The 26208-nt window shown below is 33.9% G+C and overlaps 2 long non-coding RNA genes across 2 annotated transcripts; both read right to left on the bottom strand.

Moving 5' to 3' along the window:
- Positions 1 to 3071: 3071 nt before the first annotated feature.
- Positions 3072 to 7058, bottom strand: LOC133201396 (uncharacterized). The gene is made up of 3 exons (XR_009723083.1): positions 6988 to 7058; positions 6214 to 6293; positions 3072 to 3137 (listed from the first exon to the last, which is right to left on the bottom strand). It is a non-coding gene; the product is annotated as an uncharacterized LOC133201396 (long non-coding RNA).
- A 378-nt stretch (positions 7059 to 7436) lies between these two features.
- On the bottom strand, positions 7437 to 22775 carry LOC133201540 (uncharacterized). Its single transcript, XR_009723111.1, has 4 exons — positions 22695 to 22775; positions 10327 to 10463; positions 7748 to 7837; positions 7437 to 7602 (listed from the first exon to the last, which is right to left on the bottom strand). It is a non-coding gene; the product is annotated as an uncharacterized LOC133201540 (long non-coding RNA).
- Between the last annotated feature and the right edge of the window lie 3433 nt (positions 22776 to 26208).

A 26208-nucleotide genomic window follows, 5' to 3' on the forward strand; every position in this document is an offset into this window, starting at 1 on the left:
CAAATATATGTATTACAAATAACAAATAATATTTAAACACACAATGAGCTATACCAGTAACACACTTAAAATTATACGTTCCTGACACATGACTCACCATACTATATGTACAACACACAAAACAAACAACAAAATTACCACACATAATAAGCTACACTACTAACACACATGTCAAGTCACTACACTACTAACACACATGTCAAGTCACTACACTACTAACACACATGTCGAGTCACTACACTACTAACACACATGTCGAGTCACTACACTACTGATATATACATTACAAATAACAATTTTAAATCACACGATGAGTTATAAAAGTAACACACTTAAAATTATACATTCCCGACACATGAGTCACCCTACTATATGTACAACACACATAACAAATAACAAAATTACCACACATCATAAGCTACAGTACCAACACACATGTTAAGTCACTACACTACTAACACACATGTCGAGTCACTACACTACTAACACACGTCGAGTCACTACACTAGTGATATATACATTACAAATAACAATTTTAAATCACACGATGAGTTATAAAAGTAACACACTTAAAATTATACATTCCTGACACATGAGTCACCATATTATCTACATGTATATGTGCAACACACATAACAAATAACAAAATTACCACACATCATAAGCTACACACATGTCGAGTCACTACACTACTAACACACATGTCGAGTCACTACACTACTAACACACATGTCGAGTCACTACACTACTAACACACATGTAGAGTTTCTACACTACTAATATATACAGTAAAACTTTTCTAATCCCAACACCACTGGTTCCAAAGAAATTGGCTGGATTAGACCACATTCTGGATTAGACAACATTTAATACAATTGAATCTACTGCAGGTGACTTAAAGTTAACACTGTATTAGTCAAGATTTTGGAGTACACAACATCCGGATAAGACAAGTTTCACTGTATATTACAAATAACAATATAAAAACACATGAGGAGCTTTACCAATAACACACATAAAATTACATATTCCCAACACATAATGATTCACAATACTACATGTACAACACACATAACAAATAACAAAATTACCACACATCATAAGCTTAACAATACTAACACACATGTCGAGTCGCTACACTACTAACACACATGTCGAGTCACTACACTACTTACACACATGTTGAGTCACTACACAACTGATATATACATTACAAATAACAACATTAACTCACATGATGAGCTATACCAGTAACACGTATAAAACAAGTTCTGTGAGCCAATGCTCATTGGTAATCCCCCCACCGTGATGTGAATATACATTATCATGTGAATATACACAAGTTCAGCTATGGACAGATGCACGGATAAACAGGAAGTTGACATCAGATTCATACAAAAATAAATCCCACAATATGGCATGCCTCAACAAGAGTGTGCTAAAATTTCAAGCATCTGCAATGAGTTGCTGCTTAGAAAACTTTGACAAAAATTTGTTCCATATTATACAGACAGATGCACAGATAAACAGGAAGTTGACATCAAATTCAGAAATGAATCCCATCATATGGCATGCCTAAACAAAAAGTGTGTAAACTTTCATGCATCTGCAATAAGTAGTTGATGAGAAAACTGCAACAAAAATTTGTTATGTATGGTATAGACAGACACACAGATAAACAGAAGTTGACATCAGACTTGTACAAAAATGAATCTCAAAATATGGCATGCCAAAACAAAGAATGTGCTAAAATTTCAAGCATCTGCTATGCCTATATGTAACTACTGAAAAAACTGCAATGAAAATTTGTTATATATGATACAGACAGACGCACAGATAAAGAGGAAGTTAATTGGCATCAAATTCATACAAAAATGAATCGCACCATATGGCATGCCTCAGCAAAGAGTGTGCTAAAATTTCAAGCGATAACTAGTTGCTGAGAAAACTGAGACGAAAATTTGTTATGTCTGGTACGGAGAGACACATGGATAAACAGGAAGTTGACATCAGATTTGTATAAAAATGAATCCCACCATATGGCAAGCCTAAACAAAGAGTGTGCTAAAATTTCAAGCATCTGCAATGAGTAGTTGCTGAGAAAAATGTGACCTAAAATTTGTTATGGACAGACAGACAGACACACACACAGCTAGACACAAAAGGATAAAACAGTATACCCCCCCTCTCCTTTGGAGCGAGGGTATATATAATTATACATTTCAAACACATAAGTCACCATACTACATGTACAACACACATAACAAATAACAAAATGACCACACATAATAAGCTACAGTACTAACACACGTTAAGTCACTACACTACTAACACACATGTCGAGTCACTACACTACTAACACACATGTCGAGTCACTACACTACTTACACACTTGTCGAGTCACTACACTACTGATATATACACTACAAATAGCAATACTAAAACACACGATGAGCTAGTAACACACACAAAATTATACATTTCCAACACACGAGTCACCATACTACATGTACAACTTACATAACAAATAACAAAATTACCACACATAATAAGCAACACTATTAACACACGTCGAGTCACTACACTTCTAATATATACATTACAAATAACCATTTTAAATCACACGATGAGCTATACCAGTAACACATAAAATTATACATTCCCAACACGAGTCACCATACTACATACGTACACAAAATTACCACACATCATAACCTACACAGCTAACACACATGTCGACTCACTACACTACCATTCATATAATGATATATATAAATGAGGTCATATAATGAGTCAATACATTTACAATAGAGTCAACATGCTCCTAAAACACACTTATATTAGGTCATTATAGCACTTGTTACATGTACATGATGTACTTACACATGAATCACTATTGGGACAAAAGAATTCTTTAGATGAACGTGTACTTGTTATTTAATCTTTGTCTAGCTGTTATGATATTTTAACAGCAAATTTTATACTCTTTCTTGCAAATTCAAAGATTGTTCTGCTTTCTGGAGGGGCATTTAAACACTTCAATTGACCAAGATCAAGTCATACTGACTTATTCCACTCCACATTGGCACTCTACTATGGCTATTTTTCTTTTGTCCACACATTCTTAACAAATGGAACTGAAATACATATATAATAAAACCATTAAAGCTTTTACATTAAAATGAAATAAAATATATCAATGATCAAGTTTCCAATCTTAATTAAGACACAACAACACTTCTTTAAAAGCAAAAGGACGAGAATAAATTTAAAATTTAAAATTCCTAAAATAGCTAGTTAACATTTTGTGTATTTGATTTGCATTAAATGATTATATCTTTTAGAACTTGTTAGCCTGTTGAATTACTGTAAATGTATAATATTTAGCGTGTACGCTATTTGGCAGAAGTTGATTATTGAGCAAGTTAGCGGGGATTTGATTTAGCGCATTTGTTAATGTTTATGTGTATTTGTGCATGACATTTAGCGTTGTACTTGAATTAGCAGACATAGCTTTCCGCAAAAGGCGCTAAAAAGAATACACAGTGAAAAGTAATATGTTTACAGTATATTCACAACTTAACATACACTTTCTGAAATTTTGGGTTAGGCCATTCCAAGTTTTTTCTCTGTTTAGCATCCACCCATCTTTCAAAAACCTACCTACCTATTCGCAAAAAACACACAAACCAAAAAAATAAAACAAAGACTTTATAGTCGTAAAAATAACATCATTCAAAAGATTTGATTTTATAAATCTATTTTTCTCTTAGAAAGATCTATTCTTCAGCAAAACCGAGGTATTAAATGCTTAAAATATTCCTAATATGACATCTTGTAGACAAATATTTATAGAAATTGACAGAATTCAAAGATTTTGACCAGAATAACTGATTTCAGGACTCCTTATTATGTTCCCCAAATGAAGTTTGGGAACATATTGTTTTTACTTTCTTTTTTCGAAATTTCTTCTCTGGTACTTTATTGTCCGCGAGTGTTCTCGGAAACTACTCATCCGATTGAGATGAAACCTTTTTAGGGTTAATAGGCATGTTGTGTAGATGTGCGGAACAAAGGTCATTTGCATGCACGTGTGCGCGCGTGCGATGAGTGAAATGGCTGATATACTTAATATAGCTATAACTTTTATATTTCTTGATGAATTGCTTTGAAACTCAGAATATAAAATTACATTAGTAGTCTAGACAAATGACTTGGTCAAATTAGCATTAACCCACGTGCATGCACTTCACTCTGATTGGCCGATACAAAAATCTCAATAACTTCCTTGTTTTTTTGAGAAAACACATTGAAATTTAAAATATACATGTAAGTATATATTATAAGGTTCTACAACATATTATATAGGATATTGCTTGAAAACACGTGCATGCAGATGTGCTGCAATCCGATTGGCTGACACTTTAAATGACTATAACTCCCTTGGTTTTCAACTAAAGAGGATGAAATTTATAATATAGACAGGCACATTGGGCTCCTACAGTACAATACTTTCAAAATTGAATGCAACATCATGCCTGTGCGTGTGCTGAATTCTGATTGGCTAATATTTAAATGGATATATCTCTTTTATTTAACAATGAAATTCTTTGATATTTAACACAAATGTATATATTGTGAGACACTATAAGAAAATTTATGTGTTAAATGTAGAAAGCACGTGCAAGCACATGCGCTGAAATTTGATTGGCTAATACCCATATGGCTATATCGGAGTAGTTTTCCAATAAAATACCCTTAAAAATAAAGTGTCCATCTATATTACAAAAGTATTGTCTAATTCAATGAAGCTTGCAGGGAATGGGGCATCATAAGGGATTGGGGAGCCGTTTGGGGAACATCTGTAATGGTTACCGTTACAATTAGCACTAGTTCTGTATGTTTTTTCTGATATGGGGTGTCAAAAACCAAGGCACACGCAGACGCTAAACATAGAAAAAACTTGGAATGGCCTTATCCTTTTCTTTTGCCCTTGCCATTAATTTCCTTTCAAGCTTTCCAGTTTAAAGAGCCAAACTTTAATCTCACCTTCTTCTATAATTTACATATCAAAAGGTTGGAATCTTTACAGTTAGGACTATATAAGTACTCAAAGAATACATGCATCTAGACAAATAAGGATTTTTCAAAATAAAAACATGCATCCAAGCAAGTCACTTGTAAGAATATTATAAATGAAAACATTCAACAAGCTACACAAATTAGATTCATTTAGCTTTTCCTGTATATTTATCTGTCTCTCATTAGTAACATATATTAATAAATGGAGTAAAATGAAAGACCTAATTTTAATTACACTAAAAGTTTACCAAGTAACAGTAATATGTAATTAATTTTATATGTTTCATAATGTGCATAAGGAGATGGGTGAACAAGGCATGCAAAAAGCCTATAGCTTCAAATGTATAAAAGTCATATTCAAATACAGAATTTAGTATTGAGAGTAAAGTTCTTCTTTTTGAAAGGTATACTACAAACAAAACTTTTCTGTGGAAAATTCTTTAAGCAAAAATCATTCTATAATTAAAAAAAGTGGTATTCTTGGGGTTCAAACCCAAGCAATGAAATTTTTTCAGTTTTTTTCTTAGAGAATAACATGCTAACCACTACACCATACATGTAGCTCATGACAAAAATGGACATTTACATATGTAAATCACGTTTAAAAATGTGACTCTTGACTAAATGGATTTCAAATATTTCTCTGAAAGATATGAATGTTGTTGTGACATAAAAGTGCATTTTTTTTTTAGAAGAGTAGGTCATTTCACCATGTTTTTGTCAACAGAAATAGGAAAAGTTTTAAATATGCTTCGAGTATAATCTTACCAAAATATGGAGTGAAGACCTATACTCATATTCAAAAAGTATGATATAGGAGGAAAAAATGATCATTTTTGCTCTCTTTTGGTGTGTATCTGCTATTTCATAGATCAATAGTATTAATCTTTATAAGATTGTAGCAAATTGCAAAGATTTTACATAAAGTATACATTAATGTTAAATGAAATATCAAAGAAAATTTTGACATGGTTAAGATTTAACTCTTTAAATCTTTTTTGTCACACAATGGGCATTTACTTGCCTTGTTCGCCCATCTTCTTTATCAGTAGATAAGGTTTATGATTCAGACTGCATCTGATAATCCATCACTAAAATGTAAAATCATAGAAATAACTGCACTATGCTCACTTTTTTCCTCCCAGAGCTCTTCTTTTCATCTTCAATTTCTTCCTCTTAATTTCCCTAAACTTTTTCTTCTATTGCAAGTTCTGTAAAAAAAAAAAATCCAATTCAATAAACTACTAGACTGACAAAAATTCAGTTTGTCAATTTTCATATTTTACCAGATTCATGAAAAATCTGGGCATATTGAACTTTTTTTGTGATTTATCTGAGGAAAGAGTGGTTAGTACCTTATTCATTTTCAAGTACCTGCTTGACTTTGACAGAAACGTTTTGGTACTAGAATTTGGAATACATACTTTCCTCATTACCTAAAATATTTCCATGACCTCAAATTCACTTATATTTCTTGCTGCTATTAAAGCCTTGTCAAGAAATAACATGTTTCCCCTATAAGAGGCATCAACTAACAAGTTTCCAAGTGTGCAGCTTAATTCACACAAAAGAAAAAAAAACTTAACTGAACAGATTTACAAGTACCTGCCAAGAAGACTAGAAATGCGTCTTGATCGACATTTTCAGCCTAAGGTAAAGTCAAGGCATAGTCATGTAACATGTAACATTTTTCATGATGAATTACCTATATACAGTCCAATCTCATCATCTTAAACTAGATGACACAAAGTAAAAAAAAAATAAAGATGTTCCTGGGTTCCAGTAAAGAGTACTCAAATACCGCTTAATCATACATACAATCATGTAATTATGGAGACAATGAACAGTAATCAAGCTCAAGAGTCCATAGAAAAAATACAAATCAGGAGCAGAGCAAACACGGACCTATAAAAACATTAGAGGTGGGATCAGGTGCAATATAGGAGTAAACATCCTCTGCCGATCAGTCACATTCGCTGTGTGCTCCTTGTCATGATCTTGAAAACGGAAAAGTCTGTAGACAATTCAATGTGTAAACAGACAATTCAATGTGTAAATAATGGCCTAACAATTAGTATTAAAAACATCAGTCCGCATTCGACTTAATGATAGATTGTTTTTGCTGACCAGGTCATTGTATTGACCATAGCTAATTACACACATGCAAGTCACTACATCCAGTAAAAGTTGATGTTTTAATTTTTTTCTAAAAATATTTATGAAGGAATAAGATAAGTACCCGGTAATTTTGTTGACTTGAAGAAATACATTGATTGGGAAGGGGGGGGGGGTACTGTGATAATAATTACCTAGTTCTTTTTCATTCTGCCTTTTTCTTTATCTCTTTCCCTTTCTCTTCCATTCCACCCTCCGGCTCATTATCTTCCATCACTTCATCCCCCTCAAAAATGGTTTCCAGTACATATAAAGTACTTGATGAATGACTTACTCAAAATTATGGACCCATGATATAGTTGTTGTAATAATGTTACATGTACACACACTGCAAGTCACTGTGCCCTGTAAAAAATGTTACCTTCTTTATTTATATTTAAGGGTCAAGAACTATATATTAAGAATTCATTGTTAAGTTTTACAAAAAAACTATATAAATCAGGATTTGGAAGGGCTTTGTAAAAATACTGTGAGATACATATGTAATAACCTTGTTCTTTCTTCATCTTGTCCTCCTTGTTCTTCAGCTTTTTCTCCATTTCCTGATCTTCCTTCATTTAATCTTCCTTAGTAGCTGCTTCTAGTAGAAATAAATATCAATAAAATAAATAAAAAAATCTTGCCTCAAGAAACAGTAATGGTTACACATCTTCTAAAAAAAAAGAACATTCTCAGAATATTTGTGAAGAACTAAATAAGGATTTTATCTAATTAAAGTAAAAGACATTCCTATCAAATAGAAAACAAGAAGTCTGTGAGCCAATGCTCACTAGTAATTATAATTCCCGCACTGATTTGAATTTGGTACGGACAAGCACAGGGATAAACAGGAAGTTGACATCAAATTCATACAAAAATGAATCCCAACATATGGCATGCCTAAACAATTTAAAGGTGTGCTAAACTTTCAAGCATCATCCTTGAATAGTTGTTGAGAAAACTGTGATGGAAATATAGTATGGACAGAATTGGAGGGATAAACAGGAAGTTCACATCGGATTCCTACAAAAATAATTCCTAAACTTAGCATGCCTAAACAAAGAGTGTGCTAATATATCAAGCACCTGCAATGAGTTGTTGCTGAGAAAACTGCAACAGAAATTTGGTAAGGACATGGATATACATGTATAATAAATATGACTATTATTTAAATCATGGTTCTGTCATTCCATGTAAACTTTGATATTCTTTGGTGGCCCTACCCTACCCCTGGGGGCCATGAATTGAACAAACTTGAATCTACACTACTGGCATTTCAGGAAGCTTTCAAATACATGTAAGCTTCTCAATTAATGTAAAATTGGTCATTTTCATTGGGTTAAATTTTCATGATTTGAGGGGATTTAACTTGTGGTTGAAAAAAAACAAAAACATGACACTATATAGCATAAAATTTCAATATTTGGTTTCACTACAGTGTATACTAGTAGTTTAACACTGTACGGGGTTTTTTTTATTGTGCGTATCCTGAAATGATACCTTGATTTTTAAAATTTCATTTGAAAGACATGCATCTTTCACTTCTATAGTCACGGCTTAGTGATCGAACAATCTCATTACCTATTTCAAACATCTTGGATTGACAAGGTGCTAGGAACAAGAATTGAACAGGGACCTATTGATTATAATGCGAGTACCGGCAACAACTACCGTCTAGGCTACTGTGATTTGTCAGTTTCAGGATTTAAGATAAGGGATATTAATAATGAACACTTAAGTAATTATTGCAAAATATAAAGTCTAAACACTTGGGAAAGACTATGAATTATATATTAATTCTACTGATTTAGTTAAAAGTTTTTGGTAGAGACTGATAAAGGAGACTTAAATTTTCAATTCAACTTTCCAGCATCATGTTTTATACAGTGTAAGCATGGTCTGACTAGACATATGCCTGAGATTTTCTAATGTCAGGGTTTCTGACACTAATGTTAGTCGGTTAGTCTCATCAGACTAATACATTTTCATTTGGACTAATAAAATCTGTAGGTAATAAGCCAAACAGACCAAGGAAAAATTCTGGAAAACAAAATGAATAAATTATGATTCTCAACAACCTTTACTAAAAAAAACCGGCATGTATTTTTAGCTTTCTAGCTTCTTGGCAGGTAGTAAGGTAATTCAGAGTCAAGTTGGCGCTCAAATTTTACGACTGACTGATGTGAAATTAGTAAACATTTTAGTGATCATGATTTAGTCCTGTACCAACAATTGAGGTGGATTCCGCCCAGAATTTGACTGGACACCAAGGATATTCCACTTGGAATGCACAAATTCCAGGCGTAATACAGGGGGAGACTGAACTTTCTGATATTCCGTCTCAGAGATTCCGCCTAAATTTAACAGATTCCAGTCATCAAATTCTAGGCTGAATTTAGTTCAGGGGGAAAATAGCTGGAAATTATAAAAAGAAATACTTTGGACAGTTGAGACGGAATCTATATTTGGAAGGAATCCTGTTATTTTAATTCTAGGTGGAATTTCAATTTCCATGCAGGCAGAATGTCAATTTCCAGGCGGAGCTAATTTACATTTTCGCCACAAATTTTCAGCTAGTCTCCGCTTGGTTAACGCTTGGTTTCCGCTTATATTGCTTTAAGAGTTATAGTAAGTTTTACGCCTGGAATTTTACCCAGAATTCTGTCTTGATTACACCTTTTTCTCCAGGTGGAACATTTTGTACAGGGTATGATACATAAAAAAAGATGTCAAACATTTTGGGTGTAAAGAACGAGATTATGAATATAATCATACTTCCTGCATGATCATGAGATTTTAAAAAATCTTTGGAATAAAACACTTCATGTAAATGCAGTGTTTCTTTCAAAAAACTATAAAAAGTACATTGTAATGTTTATTTTTAGATAAATCGTTACAAAACACTGATCTTTCCTTTTTTGATGGACTCATAAAATCATGAGTGAAGTAGTAAAAGAAGCACTAGACATGCAAAGTCAGGATATGTTTGTTGAAACACCCTGTATTAAAGAGATTTCAACTCATGTATTTGTTTAATCATTCATTCCACCCAAAACAAAAAAAGAAGCTTTTTAAAACAATTCTACTTACGCATTAAAAGTACTGCCATCTTTTTTCTACTGGTGAAGATTCAAGATGTAATTAAATGGGTTTAATTTGTGTTTACTGGCCAATAGTTTTCAACACCATCTGCAGGAACCTTGAAGTTTTCCTGTATCACCATGAACCTAAAAAAATCGATGTTATATATTTCAGTATCACAAAACATGCACTTAAAACATTCACAGACAGACATTACACACAAACAAACCTTCCATGTTCCCTTTATCAGCTGTTTGATGCCATAATTTGAAAATAATCATAAATTATGAATTTGCTTCATCTTGCACTGATTTAAGTCCCAATATTGTTTTGTTAAATAATTAATACAGGTAAAAAGCATGTTTTACTGACCATGGTGACAAATAATACATTAGACAAAATTAATACATGTATCATGCTATCAATAAAATATGAAAAATGTTAGCGTGCATGTTCAAACACACTTGAGTAAGTTGACTGACTGCTTCCAAAGAATGTACATGTCCTCATTCATGTAATCCTGTTCCATGAAAATAGTTTTCAGTATACCCCTTTATAAAATGGCACATGCATGTCACTTACATACTGCAAGACTCTGCGTACATTGAGTACACTACTTTCACTTTGACCTTGAACTTGACTGAATACCGATTCCGACCCTGTTTGTGAATTTTTGTGTACATATTGAATCCTTATCTAGAAATATACTCAACTTAGCTTTGAATTAATAAATAATATAAATTGACACATTAACTGAATTTACACGCTACATACATGTAATTGTAAACAACAGGAGGTATGAGCATCAGCTGTGTGTTCATAAGGGGGGAGGGGGGGGGGGGTACTCCCATATGAAACAGTCTGGGTGGTTTAAACACAGGCACATATTTAGCTTCCATAAACTTGTAACAGAGTAGCATTTCTGCTCCTATATATGTAAAATATGTAATTAGAAAGCCATGACAAAAAGTGGTCAAGGCAGGAACAGGCATGGGATAAGGTCACGGTCCACTAGTCCGAAGGTCCACTAGTCCGACGGTCCACAAGTCCGACGGTCCACTTGTCCGAAGGTTCACTAGTTCGAAGGCCCACTAGTCCGAAGGTTCACTAGTCCGAAGGCCCACTAGTCCGAAGGTTCATTAGTCCGAAAACCCAATATAGTGCGTAAGTAAAACAGTTCAAAGTGCATGTTCGGCTCTGTGAAATTGTTCTATAGATCCTGAAGTCTGTGGTTGAAATTTGGACCACAAAATACTACGACTAAAAAGTATTAATAAAATTTGAAACTTCCTTCTTATATTCATATTCCCGCATCTCAACTCTTTCTTTCTCCACCGTTGACCAGTCAAGGTGGCCTTGTGGTAGGGTGCTCGCTTTGTAATCGGGAGGCCCGGATTCGATTTTTGCGATTCGTCCATTCAAAGTCGTTAACGTAGGGGAGGTCGTTAACATAGGTTGTGTCTTTTTCCTACGAGTCTTTCGAATTAGACCTTAAACACCAAGGTCCCTTGTCACAGAAGAAAAAAGCCAAAGGGAAGTATCCAAAATAAATAAAATTCTTTGACCTGCATATGCCTCTATAATTGTAAGGTTTAATAATTCTAAATATGCGGTATGAACAACATTGATACATTGTGAGTTGGATGTTAGTTTCCAGTTCAAATGTAACACTAGTAAATCTCCTTAGCTTATTCTTCCATCTTCAATAGGGTTCTAAAACAATGAAACAGAAATAATTAAGAATTTTAAAAGCGTTTTACAGTCATCGTTTTTTTAACATGAACAGCTGTGCTGACAAATTGAATATGGCCGTTACAGCATAATGCAAATTTGTATTCGCAGACGCCCGAGTTATAGCAGACATTCTACAAACGTAAAAAAAAAAATACAAATGAAACTTTTGCAGTAGCATATGTGTAAAAAAAAAATCACTCACCCAAATCGAGGGCAAAAACCCCGTTTCCTTGGAGGGTTGAGACAATTCCAGTGGCTTTTACAAAGTGGGATTCAAAGTAGTTTTCTTTACTGGTTGCTAGGCATATAAATGTAATAAATTTCGAAAATCTTACTGATGTCCGGCTCAGAAATTCCCCGACGAACCAATCAAAAAAGAAAACATCAGAACAATACGTGAAATATTATTTCCGGGGGGGGGGGGGGGGCATGCAATCAACCGCTTCTATTTCCTACTCGTACTTAATCTTACCTCTTTTAAAAGGGAAATTTCTTCTTTCTCTGGAGTCCAAGTTTTTGGTATGTATATCTTACATTTCTTTTAGAAATCTGTTAATTCTGGTAGGGTTGGTCTAAACCTCATGACCCCCTCTCTCTCCCCCCCCCCACACACACACCTCCTATCGCTGGATCAAATACTGAACATTTACCGATCTCACAGTAAAATGACAGTATGTATTATGAATATCTTTCCTTAAAAAAAATATACAAGTCACTGTTATAGCGTGTTTGATCCTAAAATTTTTATTTGCAATTAAGTTGTCCATAACAAATGAAAACTAAGCTTAACTTTCGAACACGGGCTAGCTCGGCGGGGAGCTAAACTGGAGTTAATTTACCCCTGATTAGAGAGAAATATAGATTAATATTCATTTGTTTGCTCATATAAATACGTGTATTTTAAAGTATACAACATTGGTGAACAATTTGAGTTCTCTGATGTATGTAGTATCTTTACTGATACTGCTTAACGACGTACGACATGGCATTCCAGTATTCTTCCAAATTTCTGTCCCCATTTTGGTACTGACGTCGTAAGCGCTTAATTCTCTGTTCCAATCGTCTCCACTTTCTTTTGACTGGAACCTCCGCAGCACCCTGCACCCTAGCTCTAAGGTTTCTTCTTTCAAGCCTTTCTTCATCTTTCATCTTTCTGATGAAAAGCCATAATGATGGGTGTTTTCTTTGGACAGATGTGTTCCACCTGTAATGGAAACCTACAAAACCAAAATTAAAAATTAGAATAATATATACTAGGCCTACAGTAATATTTCTAGCCGGAAAGGGTAGCTCAAATAGCTTGTGTCTACAATATACATGCATGCACACGATACATTAGTGAAAATTATGATACATGATATAGAAGCTGACCTTTAATCAGATGAAATCCCTGTTAGTTTTATGCATTGTTATATTTGTATTTTTTTTCACTTCATATGTTCTTGTAGCAAGAATAGGGTAAAAGTATGTAATCATAGTGATCTACAACTTCGACTTGTTACCAAATCTTTCCAAACTGTGTATGAAAATGGTGTCTCTAACCTTTTGAAAAAATATAATCATGGACAAACAGGTAGAATGACAGTGATTATAAAATTCTATTCAAGGGCTCCCATATCTAAAATCCCTCCCTAGAAAATGTGGACCCCACAATCACGAAATGGTTGTTTTTCATGTTTTCATGTGTTTCATGTTTTGTTTTGATTTTTTTTTTTTTTTTTTTTTTTTTTTTTTTTTTTTTTTTTGGCTTGTCAAGGAATTTTTGGGTTGAAAATTCCTTTTGATCGGGATGACCCCCCCCCCCCCCTTGTAAAAAAACCCCTGGATTCGCGCCTGAAAATATTATGATTCTTAAAAGCTTATAAAGAAATTTTACATTTCTTTGTCCATACCTTCCACAATGTTGTTTGTTCTGCAGTCTTTCTCACGTCCATAAACATTCCAAAGACGCATTGGAAAACGTCCGTTTAGGTAATTATTCTCAACAAAGAGGAGAAAATCTTGGACAGCCGCATATCTGTTTATGACCCTCCTTGTGGAATTGGCACCAACTAATCGCCTGAAATTCTGCCTTAAGAGAGCAATAGGCAAATGACCAAGAGCCATGATTTTTCTCAAAAGCCGCTGTACTCTTCTGCTTTGTCTGTATGATCGTGCTAAGCCAAGGTCTTGTATTTTTCGCCACAAGCTTTGGCAAAAATGAAAATAACAACCACAAATTGTAGTATGTGGCAACTCAGTTTCAAGGGCAGATATAAGGGAGACTTCGAAATCACAAACCACCTTTGTTGGATGCCAACGCCTCCCTGTAATTTGTCGCACTTTGCCCTTGACATGTTGTAAAAGCTGCCTATACTGACCAATAGTTTTTCCAGTTAATAGGCACATAACAAAAGTAAAAACCCTACCTAGACGCTTCCCGTGAATTGTAACAAATTGTGAGTAAGGCTCCGGACAAGTTTTAAATGTTCCGTCGATGTAAATGGTGCTGCAGCGACTGAGTGTTCTATAGTTTTCTCGTGTTGCAAACACGGAAATACCCCAGTCATTGTCTATATGGCTTAGGAAAGGCTCACCGGCCCAGTTCTCTGTCCATTCGTTCTCTATTAGTACGTCTTCAATATCGTGCGGAATAGCTGGGATTAACGATGCCCGAACTCGCTGTAATTTTGATCTCACTCTAGAAAAATCGGGCAACTCCTCATACTCTTCATTATCGACAAAGGCACCGATCACGTCATCATATACCCTTTTGATTGGCTTGGTTGGGTCCAGCTTTACAATTTCCTTAGCTTGATTAAACACCTCATCTGCATTGATGCGATCGTCATCTTCAGGGTGGCTGTGATCTTCCACCTTAGTATTTTACAACATTGTGAATTAACCGTATGAAAGAAAAATGAAAAGAAAAAAATTGACCATATTTTGTGTGAAATGCCACTAGTAATCTAACTTAATATATTATTACAACTGCTTCAGTATACTAAAAAATGTACTTACGGCTTTTGTAAGAAAAAAAAAACTATTGGATATATTGAGTGTACATTTAGATTGTACTGAAGTTAGAAATTTATGAATTCATGAACTGTAAACAATTCTCTGGTGTATAAAAGATTTTTTTTTCGTAACATTTCGTTCACAAAAGGCTTTAACTTGACTGTGGAAGAATTTCGGTTGAACGTGCAAATATAATTTAAAAGTAATTGTTGAATGTAGAAATAAAAAGAAAATATATATTAAAAAATTGTTTTTAGGAAATAAATGAAATTGAAAATATACAATATAACATTTATTTATAAAAAAAAATAATCATAAGATATGAGAAGATACAGAAGTGGGTCAATTTGCCGGTATAGGTCTTTTTAAATAAATCTCTAAGTAAAGACATGCATTCAATATATCTAAAGAAATAAAAATAATTACAGGTTAGTTCCTGTGGTACATACCGATAAAACTCTTATATCAGGCCTCTCCACGGTCATGTCAAAGAAACTGGTAGTTAAAGTGCCCTTACATGTTTTGCGCCAGCATCTCCAGTAGATTTTAACTTTAGTTGATCTGTTCTTATGATATCTATAACCATTATATACAAGGACAGTTCCTTTTCTAAGACCTGGCATGAGGTACGCCATTGCTGAAATGTTGCCTCAATACAGAAAATAGTTAAACCCCGCGAAATCTTCAAAAAGACCAATCCACAGCAGACACACGAACGAGTTGCTTTGATAATTATCAAAGCAAAATACTATAAAGAAATCACCCCCTTTGATGAAACTCTCTCTCTCTCTCTCTCAAATATACCGGAGATAAGATTTTTTTTTTAAAAAATGTCCTTGATAAGTAAAAAAAGAATCGATGATAGGAATTTAAGCAAAAACCTACAATTTATGCGAATATGTTCGCGGACATTGTATAGTCTTGTCATACAATAGTAAAGAAATACCACATTATAGGCGTCGGAAGCAAATTGGAAAGGAGGGGGGCTAAACCAACAAAAAAAAGTTTGGGCGGCTAAGCCCGAATTTGCACTGCCTATATTCTGTCTAGCTTTGCAAAAAAAGGGGGGCTAACCCACCCCCCTTTCCGATGCCCGACACCTATACACACTACTGTTTAAAAAGATCTAGCGCCTTTTCCCAATATTTCTTTTACAAACATGTTGAAATGGAAAGTGTCGTTTTCTTTCAATAGACTTTTGTATTTGAGTATAAAATGGTATATAATATATATGTTTACAAATATTCTATTTCTTCGATTAATTTGTTTTGAATTTAAGAAATCACATTTATTTAATGAATATGCTGAACGTGTACATATATAATTTAATTTTTAAGATTAAATATTTCTTTAAAGTTATGCTCTGCTAGGGAAAGAAATTCACGATAAAACATTTTAAACTATACGAGGGTTGATCCAAAAGTTCGTGGAAATTCTTTCTAAAATATTTTATCGTGATGTGATTAAAACAAACAATAGACATATTTATAAAATAGAGCTATTATGCAACAATACTGAAAAATTTCACCAAGTTCCAATTACCATTGTAAGCCAATAACAAAATTTGTAAGTTTTTTGAAAAGTTTATTAAACTACCGTGATCGTACAGATTTTTTCAATGCTAGTTTCTGAAATGTCATCAGAATAGACCAATACACTGGTTATAGCAAAAGTTTTTTAAGATCCCTCCCAAATATTTAAGAAGAGCGTAAAACTAAAACTCCAAAAGTAATAATTAAGGTCAGGTCCAAAAAAGTAGAATCCAAAAAATATTCTAAAGAGTCAAAGAAAAGAGAATAAATAACAGAGTAGAATAGAATAATGGACTGAAGAATGTCGTTTTCCGGCAAAACGGGGTATTTTGTGTTCAGAGGGTATTCATCGTCCCGGATAAAGAAGTACTTTTCATTTGCTGACTTAACATTGCCATACCACCTACGCTTAGTCTGTAGGTCTGTCCGTTGACCTATGAACCCCAAAATGGCACCACCCTCTAATCCAAGTATACCTTCATTAATAAGTTCACTATTAATAACTAGAATAATAAGGTTATGAATATAGTCCAAGTTTAAAATGTTCAGATAAAATGTCCGTTCTAAACACTATAGGTTTACACCATTAAGGTCATAGGAGCCTTCTTAACATGGACAGTTGTCATCATCATTTTATTTACAATGTGGAAGATTTCGACGTAACGTCATAAGGTATGTCACGTCACGTCGCAGGAGCATCTCACCCTTACGTTCAAATCGACTCTGCACTCTTTTTTCAATTTCTGCTCTCGAGAAAAGCCTGGGTACCATTGTTCCATATGATGTTCCTATTTCAGTGGCAATGTCAACCACAGTACGTTGGCGGTTCACGTCATTAACGCTCTCAATTTGTCTACGATGAAAAAAACGACCTTCCAATAGGTGGCCACACCTATCATCATCTTCCACGGAAATCCTATTTTCCTTAAAATTCTCAGGCCACTACATGGAAAGCCAGTGGCTTAATGCACTTTTGTCCAGCCTATACAAGTACTATTTACGTTTAAGTCGAAGTGTTCTCGAGATTTTCACAAATCTTATTACTTGACCCAATTTTGACGTTGTCTAACGATGTCATGATGAACAACAAATCATCAATAGAAAAACTATATATCCGGTAAAATCGATAAAAAATTAACACAAAGGTGTATTAGAGGTCAGGTAATCGTTCTAATGGCATCATTTGCTTTCATATGCTACTTAACGTGTATTTTCCTCACAGTGAGTATTAAGTATTGAAATGATAATGATAATGAAGGAATAAATGTCTCCCCCGCATTTTCAAACATCCGTTTCCATGGCAATTGCCAAAGTGTTACCACTATGAATATTCAAAATATATCTTTATTAAAATTCAACAAGTGTATATATCTCCATCTGTAATTTTCAATCACTTCCACCAATAAATAAATAAAATATCAAGAAATTCCACGAACTTTTGGATCAACCCTCGTATATTACAAATCTATGTTTTTACTTCACAACCAGACCTAGTGGATATGCATTCATCATTTAATTCTTCATCATTTAAATGATAAATATTAATATGTTTAACATTTTTTTGTTATCGGGTATCATTATGTTTTCCCTCCCTATTTAACATTTTTTAAGAAGAAGTCTGCTTTAGGAATTGTAGTAGCACTATACCTTTTACTATGCCGTTAAATAGTATAAAACATCTCTCTCTCTCTCTCTCTCTCTCTCTCTCTCTCTCTCTCTCTTGTATCATGGCTGTGGTGTTTTTCCTTTGAAGTCAAGCGTACAATAATTGGAGATACACCGATGGGTGGAGCCAGCAAAACTGTACTATGTAAATGAATTATTGAACACCAAGGCGATTTCAACATTTTAAATTACATGTATGTTGAAGAATTACAGAATTAAATGGATTTTGCTATATAGAAAGACAAAATTTCTGCCAATGAAATAAAGGTCTTTCACATAAATTACAGTGCATACATGCCACAGCTCTCGAATATGTCCAATGATCAACGGGTATCTTTTTTTTCTTGAATTTCGATTAACACCTGAATTTCCCTTCTTCAACTTCGAATTTTTCATCCTTGATATCCAAAGGTTTTCTTATGAATTTCATTAACAATCCGTTTTTATATTAAGTTGGAGAGCTGCAATCCGACGTCCTTTCTCATGAACACACACATATGATGTGCGAATTAAAAAAATACTGGCGGGAAGGAGAAAATATCCATGCGATCACCTGACAAAAACTATATATTTTATTGGTGTATTTAAAATTCCTGCCTTGAAAATTTGGGACATAACAATTATCGACGTTTTGATTGGCCATGATACAAGAAAGTTATTGAATATTTATTATGGTGTATCCTGATTTATTTGGACGAAGGGGCGGAGACTCGTGCTTCGCACTCGTCACCGCCCTTCGTCCAAATAAATCAGGATACACCATAATAAATATACAATAACTATTACTTAAATATTTCCCTGTAATATTTAATCGAAGTAACGTAAACAGACAGACAGTGCGGTACTATTGTAAAGGGAGGTCTATCAGTTTAAATTATGAATGAAAATAACAAGTCCCAGGATCACTATCACAATTAGAAAAAGAAGTAGATCTGGAAATCTTAGAATTTGGAGTGTTTGAACCAGAGTCCCCTCTGGGGACCATTAGGCTACCACACATGTTACGAACACATGATGTTATTTTGTATTCTTATACCTTTTTTGCAATTGAAAAAAAAAAAAAAAGATAACTGAAATGCATTATCCATTCTTTATATGAAGACTAAATTAAACAAAAAGTTTTGAAGATAATAATATACTATGATAATTTTAATTACTCTGCAGCTTGTTTAAGCTGGTTTAGAATCACAAATCTGTAATATTTCATCTGCAATCTGCATACTTATTCATTCTCCATAATTGTACATTTATCCCATTCAAAATCAATAAATGTCATTAACTAATTTCTTTTCAGATAATTATGACATTTTTTGCTGAATACTTGTGTTATTTTTACGTGTATATACTGATACCTTGACTAATTATTAAACATATTGAACATTTTCGATGTTTGTAAGTGCACTGTTTTGTAGGCATTGTCGAAACTAAGTGTGCTTAATTCTTTAAAAATATATTTAATCGGTAAAATATCTAAGTGACAGTTTCTCATGTAAAATTTGTAGAAATAAAAATTCTTTACTTGCAAAGTACTTCAATTGTAGAAAACGTGTACCATCTTTAATTAAGGCTTGGGGGAGGGGCAGAAAAAATATTCATAAAATACCCTCAGAACCTTTTATGACACAATAAAAGACAAATTAAAAGAAAAAATTGTCCAAACTCAAAAAAACCTATGTTTGTATGTGTGTGTGTGTGTGGGGGGGGGGGGGCTTTTTCTTTGCGATAAAATAAAACACACACACACACACCCTCTCTCTCTCTCTCTCTCTCTCTCTCTCTCTCTCTCTCACACACACACACAACAAAACAAAAACAAAATAAATAAATAAATAAATAAAACAAAGATACTATGTGCCTGCCTGAGCAGACTCAAAGTATTTTTTGTGTTTGTGATCTATAAAACTGTAAAACATAACTCTGTATGAGGTATATCAGGTTCGTCAATACATGCAACTCTAAAAAGGGTGTGTGTGTGTGTGTGTATATATATATATATATATATATATATATATATATATATATATATATATATATATATATATATATATATATATATATATATATATATATATATATATATATATCGTCACTTTTTCTCAATCGGACTACTGAACCTTCGGACTAGTGGGCCTTCGGACTAGCGGGCCGTCGGACTTGTGAACCTTCGGACTAATGAACCTTCGGACTAGTGGGCCTTCGGACTAGCGGGCCGTCGGACATGTGAACCTTCGGACTAATGAACCTTCGGACTAGTGGGCCTTCGGACTAGCGGGCCGTCGGACTTGTTAACCTTCGGACTAATGAACCTTCGGACTAGTGGGCCGTCGGACTAGTGAACCTTCGAACTAGTGGGCAGACCCCTGGGATAATGACTGAAATATTACATAACACAGTTTTACAAATAAACCCTTCACAGAAAGTTGTGCTAGGTTCCCTACATGAACTCATGGATTCTGAAAAACCTGTACCAGAAACCTGTGCCATTTTCCATACCTGGAGACCCTGATTTGGGAAACCGGCCATGTCAAAAAATAACCAAATATGGAGTCATGAGATCTGCATGTGCCTTAATTAATTCATCTAGATCTGGGTTAAGATCTTGGAGAATCCCCTGATGTTGCTGTAGATGCCAAATAGAGACTGAATACAAACTTTACAATGCTTTACATTATTAATTTGATTAGTTTTAGAATTTTTAAAGTTTGGAATTAATAAATGTATGAGAGTGCCACATTCATTTTTATAGAACTTATCTACACTAGCATTTTAACAATTTATAGTAGTTTCTTATTAAGAATCAAATGATTCAATGCACAATTCTATAGTAATTTAACTTAATTAGGCCAAATGAAAAAAAATATGTTTCTGGTGACATATGCTAAAAAAAATTAGGCTAGGTAAGTAGGGAATAACTTTTTTTTTACTTTACTGTTAATTTTGTTTACTTGTTTGTTTGTTGTTTAATGTCCCTTTCGAGAAATTTTCACTCACATGGAGATGCCGAGGGCTGCAAATTAATAGACCTATACTCCGCTCTCAGGGCCAATTTGAGCCGTGAGGGATCTTTTTCATGCCAGCACCTACTGCGACATAGGACCTCTGTTTATATGGTCTCATCCGAAGGAACGGTCTCCACGTCCCACAGTGGGATTCGAACCTGCAATCTAAGGATCAACTCCTTACTTCGCGACTCTAGAGCAAACACTCTAACCACTGCGTCACGCAAGCAACACTTTTTATTTTGAAAGCATCAATTAATTATTCTGTACATTGTTTTTCTATCATACACATGTACATAAACATACAAGTATATGAATAAACAAAAAACATATATATATATATATATATATATATATATATATATATATATATATATATATATATATATATATATATATATATATATATATATATATATATATATAAAATAGGAGTACTCTTTAAAACTCTTGGATGGATAGACAGGTTTTTACAGTGTACGAGACATGCATTTTATGGACTGCACTATGAGAAAACTTTACTATGAACAAAAGTATGATTCAAAATCTCGATTTGGAATAAAAAGTAGTAGAGTCAGTGGGGTAAAATTAGGTCAGCTGGGTTATGGGAAATACATGTTGTTGTTTTTTTCAGCCTAAGTTTCTTCAATTTGAATTTAATAAAATCATAACTTTCTTTATCATGTGATGACACAAAATGAAATGAGATTGTTAACTTAGGTTAAATCATCATTGATCAACAAAGACCTTTTCAATGTCTGTCAGCTTGCATTGAAACATCCAAGGATAAAGATTTCAAATGGCTTCTATATTAGACTTACTTACTTAGACTTTTAGTTCAAAAGTGACAAAATCATTCAAGTTGACCTAAGTACAATTCCAAGTGATATACATGTATATTAGTTATGTATCTTTTATAAAGTAAGAAAGACACAAGCTATATTAGCTCAGGATCATGAATCCTTCTAATCTGATTTGCACAAAGGAAGTTATGATCATGCTATGTAAAAAGCCGTGAGATTAAAAATACATGTATATAGTTTGAACCAAATCTGCCTCATTCAAATTTTGTAAGTTAGAAACTGTCTTCTTGGAACAAGTATTCCTTGCCTACACATTGGTTTCTGTGCACAAGAACACCTTGCTTTCAGCCTCAGATTCTGTGTCCATATCTTGGGTATGTAGAGCCCGTACATCTTTTCTAAATTTCCTATATGGGTTCCGTGCCTTAACTGTGTCTATATACACTATGTCTATTTCACCTCAAAATTTTGGAAGAACACTATATTGCGACTCGATTTGTTTTAAAATATGCACATTAAGCAAAATAAAAGTTGTGTATTTCATAGATTTCAACAATTGGAAATGATAATATTATTAAATCACAAACTTCAACTCAACCTGAAAGTACAATTTTTTTAACAAGTAGAATTTCTCTTAGCATGCTTACCAATAGACGTACTCAATATATATAGGGTACACAGTCCACCAATACATTTCCCATAGGCGACAATGTTAACCTTTTCTCACACTGTTTTAAATCCTTGCTATACATTTTAGGATGGAACAACTCTCAAATAACATCTCAAGGTGGAATGTCAGATTGTTTTCCGGCCAAATGCACACATTCGCAAAAAATAAACATCTGAAAATGAAAGTAATTAAAACAATAAAAGTAGAGCATTAACATTTCCAAAATCTAGGGTGTGCACATATCAAACTATACAATTCCTTTCCTTTAAAGTTGCCCGCGTGGCGCAGTGGTTAGAGCGTCTGCTCTAGAGTCGCGGAGTAAGGAGTTGATTCTTACGTCGCGGGTTCGAATCCCACTGTGGGACGTGGAGACCGGTCCTTCGGATGAGACCGTATAAACCGAGGTCCCTTGTCGCAGTAAGTGCTGGCACAAAAAAGATCCCTCACTGCTCAATGGCCATAAATGCCGAGTATAGGACAAAATTTGCAGCTCTCCACCAGCAAGTGGTGGCGTCTCCATATGAGTGAAAAATTCTCGAGAGGGACGTTAAACAACATACAAACAAAACAAACCTTTCCTTTAAAAGATATAATGTCGAAATCTTTCCAATGAACAGAGCCAAGGGAAAATTGAATGCACACTTTGGTGCTAATATGGTTGATTTAATGACCATTTTAAATTTTTTTTAATTCAGTGCAATTATCATGATTATGTACTCCTACAAGTAAGAGCCTCGGTTAACGTCCCTACGCTCCTTATATACCTCGGACTCTTACATCCGAAGGCCATTTTCTTACGAGCTCGTTCCTCCTGAGATTTTGGGCGGAACATATTATGCGTGAAATAAACTGTAAACAAGTAATTCTCAGGTACCTACGTGTTGCATGGGGTATAAAAGTCACCGGAAATCCTAAAATCCACTTTATTCAGTATGCACCATTGTTCATTAATCAAAATCGTCATTATTTCAATTTGTCGCCAGAAATACTTTCGATTTGACTTCACGCTAATTTTGCGGATTGCTAGTCAGAAAACGAAAATTTCAATGATTTCAGTGTGGAAAACTAGTTTCGTTTCGTCAGATATTCTGCATTCCATTCCCGAATTTCAAACAGACGACTTGTTTTCATTTCTGCTTCGATTTTAAAAATAATTGATTTATCGCTAATAAGAGAGATTAACATTGTTTTATGTGCAAGTTTTATCGCAAATATTGAATATTTTATTGTTTCGTGTCATTCGTTAATGTTTAAAGCCTGAAGTTTTAATTAAACAATTTATTTCCACTTGGGATTTCAGCGGCGAGAATTTTTACAATGGATGCTAGGGGTTACGCGGCGCCAAGTCAAAAGTATCTCGCCGTGAACCTCTAGCATGCTGGAGTACATGATTATGGTGCATGGCACAAGCCTTCAGCATATGCCAGCGAGTATGTTAATCTTTCTGTACGTCGATGCAGGTTTTTTAAGCTTTGTACATGCTGTGGTGTGGCAAAGCCTTAATTTGAAGAGGTGTGGAGCACCCTTTACATCTTTTGTGTGTGTACGAGGGGTTATCAAAAAGTTCGTGGACTGATACGATAAAATTAATACTATGTAGTCTGTGCTTACAAAATTTATGAAAAACATAAATCAACAAAAGTTTAAGAAATGTTGAAAATTTTAACTTGATACGTTGATAATTTGCCAAATTATTCTAAAATAAAAAAGACATTATATGATCACCCGGCGCAGTCGCCGTTTAGTTTCATGACGTCCGACAACGTCATTGTTTCTCAATGTCCACTCCGTCTACCTTATACACTTATCTTGATGTGATTACCTAGAATTAAGTAAGGACTTAAGTCCATCTTGTTTATGTGACTTTACAATGTCATAAACAATGCTTTCAATGCATATAATATTGTAAATGTATCTATACATAAGGAAAGATCCTCACTTGATTATACCAGAATACCACAGGCTTGATGGAGTTCAATTTCTACCACACATGATCAACGTTACTTTTCGACGTGACTGATTTTTGACACCCTCACTACAAATTGACTTTAACTGTGCATCTTTCATCTCTCTAAATCTTTCTGGCTGGTTAAAACGAGTACTCTGGATGTGTTTTATTTTTCTGTAGCCCGTTTAAACATTCCCTAGGTCTATACCAGTTTTCCCAGGTGCGAAACTTTAAAGAATGTTGGAAACAGAAACCCCTCCCCTTTTTGACGTCATTTTTGAGCCCTTAATTGTTTGTACACTCCATATAAATTTACGATAAAATTTCATAGAATTTACAGAATGGGGTGAAAATTGCAAATTTTACGGAAGAATTGTGTTGTATCACATGCCTGGATTAACCGGATTTTTTGACAACAAATGCTCATATCAAAAGAATTTTTCTCAGTTACACTTAGGTAGAAAAAACGTCATATTTGAGGTTGCGCCGCTTGGACATACCATTGCTTACAAAAACAATAACAATTTATTAAAAAATAAAAACTTATGATTTATGGTTTATTCTAACGATAGACAAGATGATGCTAACTAAATGTATTAAAATTCATTGATGTACCTAAAGCGGTTTTAATTTTATGGCGCTAGTCCACGAACTTTTTGATAACCCCTCGTATGTGAATTTACAAGAGTCTCACTTAGCCTATCTTCTTTTACGTGTTGGTATCACAGCTGTATCTCGTATCACGCTCACAAACACCACAGTGAAAGGTTTAAAATATATGTACAACCAAACTTTTGTGAAATATCTGCATTTGACTGATATCACATGCATGACTTAATAATTTTATACGTGACTCGAATGACCTCTGATTTGTTTATCATGTAAATATTTTGAACTTGTCATTTACACCTTTATATAACGTTTCTTACTCTATACTTACCATAAGGGGTATTTACATACTAAAATAAATCACAGAATGACATCGAAGGTATAATCCAATAAGTATTTCTATGTTATTAGGTTCACAATCAAGCATCACGCCACAACAGTTACGATTAAGTAGTAATTCGTTCCGGTGATGACTCGGAATGAAATTTTACACAGAAAAAAAAATGTTTATTACTTGAGTAAATTTGAGTAGAATAGGTTAATCAGACAATTTTTTTTTACTAGAAATAAACATGGTAAATGGAGAGGGGGGAGGGGGAGAGGCATTAACAATGTTCAAATAGATATTTCTATATATAGTCCCTGATTAGACTAAGTGTAAAATTTATGCAGTTCTTTATATATACGATGGACAATGTTTAGCAATTCATGCACCGATCCAGTCCAGTCCACTCATATTTTTTTTTATTTTTATTTTTTTATTTCATTTTATTTATTTATTTATTTCTTTTTTTTTTTTGATTTTTCAAATTTGTATGGTGTAGTTTTTCTCGGGGGGGGGGGGGGGGGATGGAAGTTTGCGTTTTTTAAAATTTATCTATTTATTTTTTAAGTTTTGGGTAAATTTCTCAGTTGGATTTTTTTTTTTTTTGGA

The sequence above is a fragment of the Saccostrea echinata genome, unplaced genomic scaffold (genome assembly GCF_033153115.1).
Source record: "Saccostrea echinata isolate AGI-Se365-2 ecotype Australia unplaced genomic scaffold, CSIRO_AGI_Sech_v1 ptg000044l, whole genome shotgun sequence".
Taxonomy (NCBI): Eukaryota; Metazoa; Mollusca; class Bivalvia; order Ostreida; family Ostreidae; genus Saccostrea; species Saccostrea echinata.